An 8,910-nucleotide genomic window follows, 5' to 3' on the forward strand; every position below is an offset into this window, starting at 1 on the left:
GAGGATTGCCGTGAGTTCGAGGCCACCTTGAGACTACATAGTGAATTCCAGGTCAGCCTGGACCAGAGCGAGACCCTAAAAAAAAAGGAAAGAAAGAAAGAAAGAAAGAAAGAAAGGAAGGAAGGAAGGAAGGAAGGAAGGAAGGAAGGAAGGAACAAACAAAGAAACAAAGAAACAAAGAAACAAAGAAAGAGAATAGGCACGCCAGGGCCTCCAGCCACTGCAAATGAACCCCAGACACATGCACCACCTTGTGCATCTGGTTTATGTGGGTCCTAGGGAACCAAACCAGGGTCCTTTGGCTTGGCAGGCAAAACGTCTTAACAGCTAAGCCATCTCTCCAGCCCCAAAGCACTCCATTCTTTAGTATTTCAATATATATCGCTAACACTTAGAGCATCTATTGCATCGTTATTATACCTAAAAACCAAAAGCAATTCTTTCCTGTCAAATTTCCTGCCATCCCTGGGCGTGGTAGACACAGCTTTAATGCCCGCACTTGGCAGGGCGAGGAGATCACAGGCAGCCAGTCTGATGTTCTTTGCCAACCGGCAGTCCATGACAAGAGACCCAGTCCCAAAGAAGATGGAGCACAGAAACCTCGGGGTAGTCCTGTGACCTCCACATATGCACGGTGGCTCTTGCACCCATGCACACACACACACACGAATAAATAAACATTTTTTTTAAAGAAAGGCTGGAGGGCTGGAGAGATGGTTTAGCAGTTAAGCGCTTGCCTGTGAAGCCTAAGGACCCCGGTTCAAGGCTCAATTCTCCAGGACCCACGTTAGCCAGATTCACAAGGGGGCGCACGCGTCTGGAGTTCATTTGCAGGGGCTGGAAGCCCTGGCGCGCCCATTTTCTCTGTCTACCTGCCTATTTCTGTATCTCTCTCTCTCTCTCAAGTAAATAAATAAAAATAAAATATTTTAAGAAAGGCTGGAGGCTGATTGAGAAGGGGAGGGGATGCAATGGAAAGTGAAGTTGTGGAGGGGAACGTGGGGGTGGGGGGGGAGGGAATGACCATGGCTTATTGTCTATAATTATGGAAGTTATCAATAAACAAAAAAATTTAAGTATTTATTTATTTGTTCAACAGAGAAAGAGGGAGAGAGGGAAAGAGAAAGAGAGAGAATGGGCATGCCAGGGCCCACTGCAAACTAACTCCAGACACGTGCACCCCCTTGTGCATCTGGGCTAACGTGGGTCCTGAGGAATCGAACCTGGGTCCTTTGGCTTTGCAGGCAAATGCCTTAACGGCTAAGCCATCCCTCCAGTGCACAAATAAAATGTTTCAAAAAGGCTGGAGAGATGACTTAGCAGTTAAAGGTGCTTGCTTGCAAAGTCTGATAGCCCGGGTTTGATTCCCCAGTACCCACATAAAGTCATGTATCTGGAGTTTGTTTGCTGTGTAAACCTTGGTGCACCCATACTCACTCTATCTCTCCCACAATTAAAAAAAATAAAATATTTTAAAACTAATTTTTTTAAAGTTTGGGCTGAGTATCTTCAGCCTTGTTTTAGTATTTTATTTATTTATTTGAGAGAGAGGGAGGAAGAGAGAAAGAAAAGGCATGTATATATATACACACACACATACATACATACATACATACATAGAAAATGGGCACTCCAGGACCTCTAGCCACTGCAAATGCACTCCAGGTGCATGTGCCACCTTGTGCACCTGGCTTACATGGATACTAGAGAATTGAACCTGGGTCCTTAGGCTTTGTAGGCAAGTGCCTTAACCACTAAGTCATCTCTCCAGCCCCCCAAATTAATTTTTAAAAAGTATTCAGAGGGCTGGAGAGATGTCTTAGCAGTTAAGACGTTTGCTTGCAAAGCCAAAGGACCCAGGTTTGATTCCCCAGGACCCACATAAGCCAGATGCACAATGTGGCACATGCGTCTGGAGTTCATTTGCTGAAGGCCTTGATGTGTCCATTCTCTCTGTCTGCCTCACTCTCTCTCTCTCTCTCAAAAAAATAAATAAATGAAATTAATTTTTTTTTAAGTATTCAAGGGCTGGGGAGATGGCTCAGTTGGCAAAATGCTTTCTGGTGGCAAGTAATTAAGGAAAACACCTTCTATTGACCTCTGGCCTCTGCATGCACATGCACCTCTATAAGCATGTGAACTCACACATGCATGAAGATGCATGGACATATGCACAGAGACAACACACATGCACAAAATAAAGAAAAAGCATTTAACATATTGGAGTAACTATTCATGATTAAAAACAACATACTGAGAATAAAAGTGAACTTCTTGGGCTGGAGAGATGACTCATCAGTTAAGGCACTTGCCTACAAAGGCTAATGACCCTGGTTTGATTCCCTAAGGACCTATGTGAAGCCAGATGCACAAGGTAGAGTATGTATCTGGAGTTTGCTTACAATGACTAGTGTGCCCATTCTTTCTGTCTCTCTCTGCTTGCAAATAAATAAGCAAAAATTTATTTTTTAGCTGAGTGTGGTGGTGCATGCCTTTAATCCCAGACAGAGGTAGGAGGATCACCATGAGCTCAAGGGTACTCTGAGACTACATAGTGAATCCCAGGTCAGCCTGGACTAGAGTGAAACCCTACCTCAAAAAAATTTAAAAAAAAAACAAAAAAACAAATTGAATTTCACCTCACTTAAAAAAAGTCTAAGGGGCTGGAGAGATGGCTTAGCAGTTTAACACTTGCCTGTGAAGCCTAAGGACCCTGGTTCAAGGCTCGATTCCCCACGACCCACGTTAGCCAAGGGGGCGCATGTATCTGGAGTTCGTTTGCAGTGGCTGGAGGCCCTGGCATGCCCATTCTCTCCCTCTCTCTCTCTCTCTCTCTCTCTCTCTCTCTCTCTCTCTCTCTCTCTCTGCCTCTTTTTCTCTGTCAATCTCAAATAAATAAATAATGAACAAAAAAGTCTAAGGCTACTGGACTGGAGAGATGGCTCATTGTTTAAAGGTCCTTGCTTGCAAAGCCTACTGACCCAGGTTCAAATCCCCAGTACCTATGTAAAACCAGATGCACAAAGTGGCACATGCATCTAGAGTTTTTTGTTTGTTTGTTTGTTTGTTTTAGGTTTTTTTTGCAGTGGCAGAGGCCATGAGGTACCCATCCTCTCTCTCTCTCTCAATCTCAAATAAATAAAAATAGTTAAAAAAAAAAAACTAAGGCTATGAATATAGCTCAATTGATGAAGTTTTTCCTAGCATGCAGGAAGCCTTTTTGATTCCTAGCAGTGTGTTTACCGGGTGTGGTGGTGCACCCGTAATCCTAGGACTCAGGAGATAGAGATGTTACAGGCCATCTCAACTACATAGTTTGAGGACAGCCTGAACTACATGACACCCTCCTCAAAAAAAAAAAAATCTTTGTGAAGGACTGGAGAGATGGCTTAGTGGTTAAGGCAATTGCCTGCAAAGCCTAAGGACCCCGGTTCAATTCCCCAGGACCCATGTAAGCCAGATGGACAAGATGGCACATGGGTTTGGAGTTCATTTGCAGTGGCTGGATGCCCTGATATGCCCATTCTATCTGACTCTCTTTCTCCCAAATAAATAAATTAATTAATTAATTAAATTTAAAAATATCTATGAGGAACTGGAGAGATGGCTTAGTGGTTAAGAGGCTTGCTCACAAAGCCAAAACACCAATACCACTCCAATAAGGCAAGAAAAAAAAGGCACAAGGAAAGACAACATTATGTCTACATAGAAAACCTGGGGCTGGAGAGATGGCTTAGCAGTTAAGGCATTTGCCTGCAAAGCCAACGGACCCAGGTTTGATTCTTCAGGACCCACATAAAGCCAGGTGCACAAGGTGGCACACGCATCTGGAGTTCGTTGGCAGTGGCTGCAGGCCTTGGCATGCCCATTCTCTCTCATCTGCCTCTTTATCTCTCTCATGTAAATGAGGAAAATAGTTTTAAAAAAATTTTTTAAAAGAAAGAAAGAATGCAGTTCAATGGGAGAAAGAGAAAACACCAGTGAAGATACTCAACAGGGGACACTGCAAGCTTTATATTTGGCCAGCCAGGCCAAATGAGCCAACAGGTGCAATAGTGGCACGTCTGTTGTGGTGGAAACCAACTGCCCTCTAGTTGGACTGGAGGCCCGCTCCATAGGAGGGAATATATCCCTGATACTGAAAACTTAAAACAGGGGTAGTCATGAGCCCTAGGGTTGTAATGTCTGCTGTTGTCTGGGTAAATGTGCACACTATGCTTATCAAACTGCCTAGTAAGCACTTCTGTTAATGTTCACACCCTTATATTAATGCTACTCTCACTTTGGGTAGAGAATTTTCTCTTTTCAGATGATAGTGACCTTGGGATGCTCAGAAGGAATCATGGTGATGGAAAGAAATGACCGCAGTGCTCAGTACTGCAATATTTCTATCACACCTTCCAAGGCTCAGTGTCTAATGTGGAAGAGGCAGCAGAAAGAATGTAAGAGCCAAAGGAAGGGCAGGACTCCTTACAACATGCTCCTCCAGACACAAAATGGCCTGAATATCCATGACCTCACAGTGCCTGACACTACCTACATAAGATCATCATAAGAGGAGGAAAAGATGATGACATCAAAATTAAAAGAGAGACTGATTGAGATGGGGAGGGGTATGATGGAGAATGGAGTTTCAAAGGGGAAAGTGGGGAGAGGGAGGGTATTGCCATGGGGTATATTTTTTTATAATCATGGAAGTTGTTAATAAAAATTTGGAAGCAAGGGACTTCTGGTTAAGATGGCAGCGTAGGTACCACGCCAAAGCAGCCTAGGGGGGAAAAAGACCAAAAAAACTCAGCAAAATACACACTTTTACTAAAAAGTGAGGTGTATAGGAAATTGAGGCGGCAGCGGAGAAGTAGAAGAGTTATAGAGCATCCAGAGCCTGCACAGGCGGGAAAAGCGGCTCCGGCAGCTCGGCCGCGGCGCAGCAGAAAGCCGCCAGACTCTCGGCTCGAGCCGCAGGAAAAGCCAGGTGCGGGATTTTCCCCTCACACCGCGCTCTCCGCAACTCGGGAAACGTGAGGGGAGAGCGGCAGCGAGCAGCAGAGGAGAAGACCGCGAGGTAGAAGAACACGTGGAGCAACGAGACAACCAGAGCAGCCGCGGCTCCCTCCCCTCCCCCACCGCCTGAGCCCAGCTCCAGCGAACACAGCAGCGGCCCGGGACCCGGCCGCGCCAACTTGGGCTGACAGCGGGACCCAAGCAGGAGCAGAGTTCAGCAGCAACTTCAGCGGCTCCAGCACCGGTACCAGCGGCCCCAGCAGCAGCGGACCCAGGAGCGGCAGCGGGGGCAGATCCCGCAGCAGCGGCTTCGGGGGGGAGCAGAGGCGGTGGTCATGGCAGCGGCAGCTTCAGCAGTGGTGGTGGCTCCGGTGGTGGCAGCTACAGCAGCAGCAGAGGCAGCAGCAGCGGCTCGGTTTGCCCCGTAGGAAAAGCAAGTGCCCAGCTCCAGAAATCAGAACAGCAGCCCGACGACCCAGGCAGCAACTTGACTGAGACCAAAATCACCCAAGGTAACTGGGATTGCACCAGGGAAGGGTCTCACTTGGTCACAAGATGACTTGGATCCCTCAACAGACCAGAAATCTAAACCTCTTTGTTGATAGAGGATCTGGTCATTATAATAACTACTCTTGCATACATACTCGGGGCTGTTTTTGATTGAATGTGTACAGTGTTTAGTTAAATTTTAGAATCTACCTGTATTTTATTCAACTCAGCCTGCTTGAAAACTGCTATAGCAGGGAAACTCAACACCTAAGAACATCTTTGTAGATACTCTGAGAGTCTTAAGAGCCACACCTAATACCTTAAGGTCCTACCCTGAAAATATATTACATCAAATCAATTGATACAGCTAAGAATACACAGATAGCTAGAAAATCCAAGCATTAACTTAATCCAAGATGCAAAAATATATACATTATGACACAAGAAACACTAAAAAGCAAGACGATATAAATCCACCTAAAAGTATTAATGCATCAGAAATGTCCTCCAGTGAGAAAGAGTTAGAGGAAATGCCTGAGAAAGAGTTCAAAAGAATAATTATAAATATGTTCAAAGAGGTCAAAGAACACATGAAAACAATCAAAGAAGAAATCAAAGAGGAAATCAAAGAGGAAATCAAAGGAATCAAAGAAGAGGCAGGACACCAATTTAATGAAATAAAGAAGGCAATACAAGACATAAATAGGGAAATAGAAATAATAAAGAAAAACCAGTCAGAATTACTAGCAATGAAGAACACAGTTAATGAAATAAAAAACTCTGTAGAAAATCTCACCAGTAGGATGGATGAGGGAGAGGACAGAATATCTAAGCTAGAAGACCAGGTGGCAGACCTAATGCAGTCCAACAAAGAGAAAGACAAACTTATAGAAAAGTATGAGTGGGAATTTCAAGATATTCGGGACACTATGAAAAGATCCAATATAAGAATTCAGGGCATAGTAGAAGGAGAAGAACTCCACTCCAGAGGCATAGTAGGCATCTTCAACAAAATCATAGAGGAAAATTTCCCCCAAATTGGGAAAGAGGTGCCAATACAGATACAGGAAGCCTTTAGAACCCCAGCCAGACAAAACCCAGAAAGAACCTCTCCTCGCCATATTATAATCAAACTTCCAAACACACACACCAAAGAAAAAATATTGAAAGCAGTTAGAGAGAAAAATCAAGTTACCTACAAAAGTAAGCCCATCAGGATTACAGCAGATTATTCAACACAAACTTTTAAAGCCAGAAGGGCTTGGGGTGATATATTCCAAGTTCTGAAAGATAACAACTGTCAACCAAGTTACTTTATCCTGCAAAGTTATCCATTCAAATAGACGGAGAAATAAGGACATTCCATGACAAAAGCAGGTTAAAGGAGTATTTGAAGACAAAACCAGCTCTACAGAAAATACTTGATAGAATCCTCCATGCTGAAGAAAAGGAAAAGCACACATATAAGGAACCTAGAAAAAACAAGCAATACTCAAATACTAGTTAACACAAGAGAGCACAGGTAGAACCAGTAACACACCACACACACAAAAATGGCAAACATAAATACACACCTTTCAATAATATCTCTTAATATCAACGGTCTCAATGCCCCAACGAAAAGACATAGATTTGCAGACTGGGTTAAAAAGCAGGATCCTACAATTTGTTGTCTCCAAGAAACTCACCTTTCTACAAAGGATAGACATTATCTTAGGGTGAAAGGTTGGAAGACGGTGTTTCAAGCAAATGGGCCTAGAAAACAAGCAGGGGTTGCTATCCTAATATCAGACAGGGTAGACGTTAGTCCGACGTTAGTCAAGAAAGATAAGGAAGGTCACTTTATATTGATTAAGGGCACACTCCAACAGGAGGACATTACAATCCTAAACATATATGCACCTAACATGGGGGCTCCCAAATTCGTCAAACAAACACTATTAGAACTAAGGTCACAGATAACACCAAACACAGTGGTGGTGGGTGACTTTAACACCCCACTCTCATCAATTGACAGGTCATCCAGGGAAAGAATAAACAGAGAGGCATCTGGACTAAATGAGGTCATAGAAGGAATGGACCTAACAGATATATACAGGACATTTCATCCAAAGGCTGCAGAATATACATTCTTTTCAGCAGCACATGGAACATTCTCTAAAATAGACCATATATTAGGACACAAAACAAATCTTAACAAATTCAGGAAAATTGAAATAATTCCTTGCATTCTATCTGACCACAATGGAATTAAACTAAAAATCAGTAGCAAGAAAGGCTATAGAGCATACACAAAATCATGGAAACTAAACAATACACTACTAAATGATGAGTGGGTCAATGAAGAAATCAAAAAGGAAATCAAAAAATTTATAGAGTCAAATGATAATGAGAACACAACATACCAAAATCTCTGTGACACAATGAAGGCAGTTCTAAGAGGTAAATTTATAGCCTTAAGTGCCTATATTAAGAAATTAGAAAGGTCGCAAGTAAACGACCTAATGCTTCGCCTTAAAGCCTTGGAAAAAGAAGAACAAGGCAAACCAAAAATTAGTAGACGGGAAGAAATAATAAAGATTAGGGCAGAAATTAATGAAATAGAAACAAAAAGAACAATCCAAAGAATTAATGAAACAAAGAGTTGGTTCTTTGAAAGGATAAACAAGATTGATAAACCCTTAGCAAATCTGACCAAAAGAAAGAGAGAAGAGACACAAATTAATAAAATCAGAGATGAACAAGGTAACATCACAACAGATTCCAGAGAAATTCAAAAAATCATAGGGACATACTATAAAAGCATATACTCCACAAAGTATGAAAATCTGAAAGAAATGGATGATTTCCTTGATCTATATGACCTACCTAAATTAAATCAAAATGAGATTAATCACTTAAATAGACCTATAACAAACATGGAGATCCGAACAGTTATCAATAATCTCCCAACTAAAAAAAGCCCAGGCCCGGATGGATTCACTGCTGAATTTTACCAGACATTTAAGGAAGAGCTAACACCATTGCTTCTTAAGCTTTTCCAGGAAATAGAAAAAGAAGGAATTCTACCAAACTCCTTCTATGAGGCCAGCATCACCCTGATACCAAAACCAGGCAAAGATAGAACAAAAAAAGAAAATTACAGACCAATCTCCCTCATGAACATAGATGCAAAAATTCTCAACAAAATATTGGCAAACAGAATACAAGAATATATCAACAAGATCATTCACCCTGACCAAGTAGGCTTTATCCCAGAGATGCAGGGATGGTTCAACATACGCAAATCTATAAATGTAATACATTACATAAACGGGTTGAAGGACAAAAATCACATGATCATCTCATTAGATGCAGAGAAAGCATTTGACAAAATCCAACATCCCTTCATGATAAAAGTCCTACAGAGACTGGGAA

This window comes from Jaculus jaculus, chromosome 1 (assembly GCF_020740685.1).
Source record: "Jaculus jaculus isolate mJacJac1 chromosome 1, mJacJac1.mat.Y.cur, whole genome shotgun sequence".
NCBI classification, from domain to species: Eukaryota; Metazoa; Chordata; class Mammalia; order Rodentia; family Dipodidae; genus Jaculus; species Jaculus jaculus.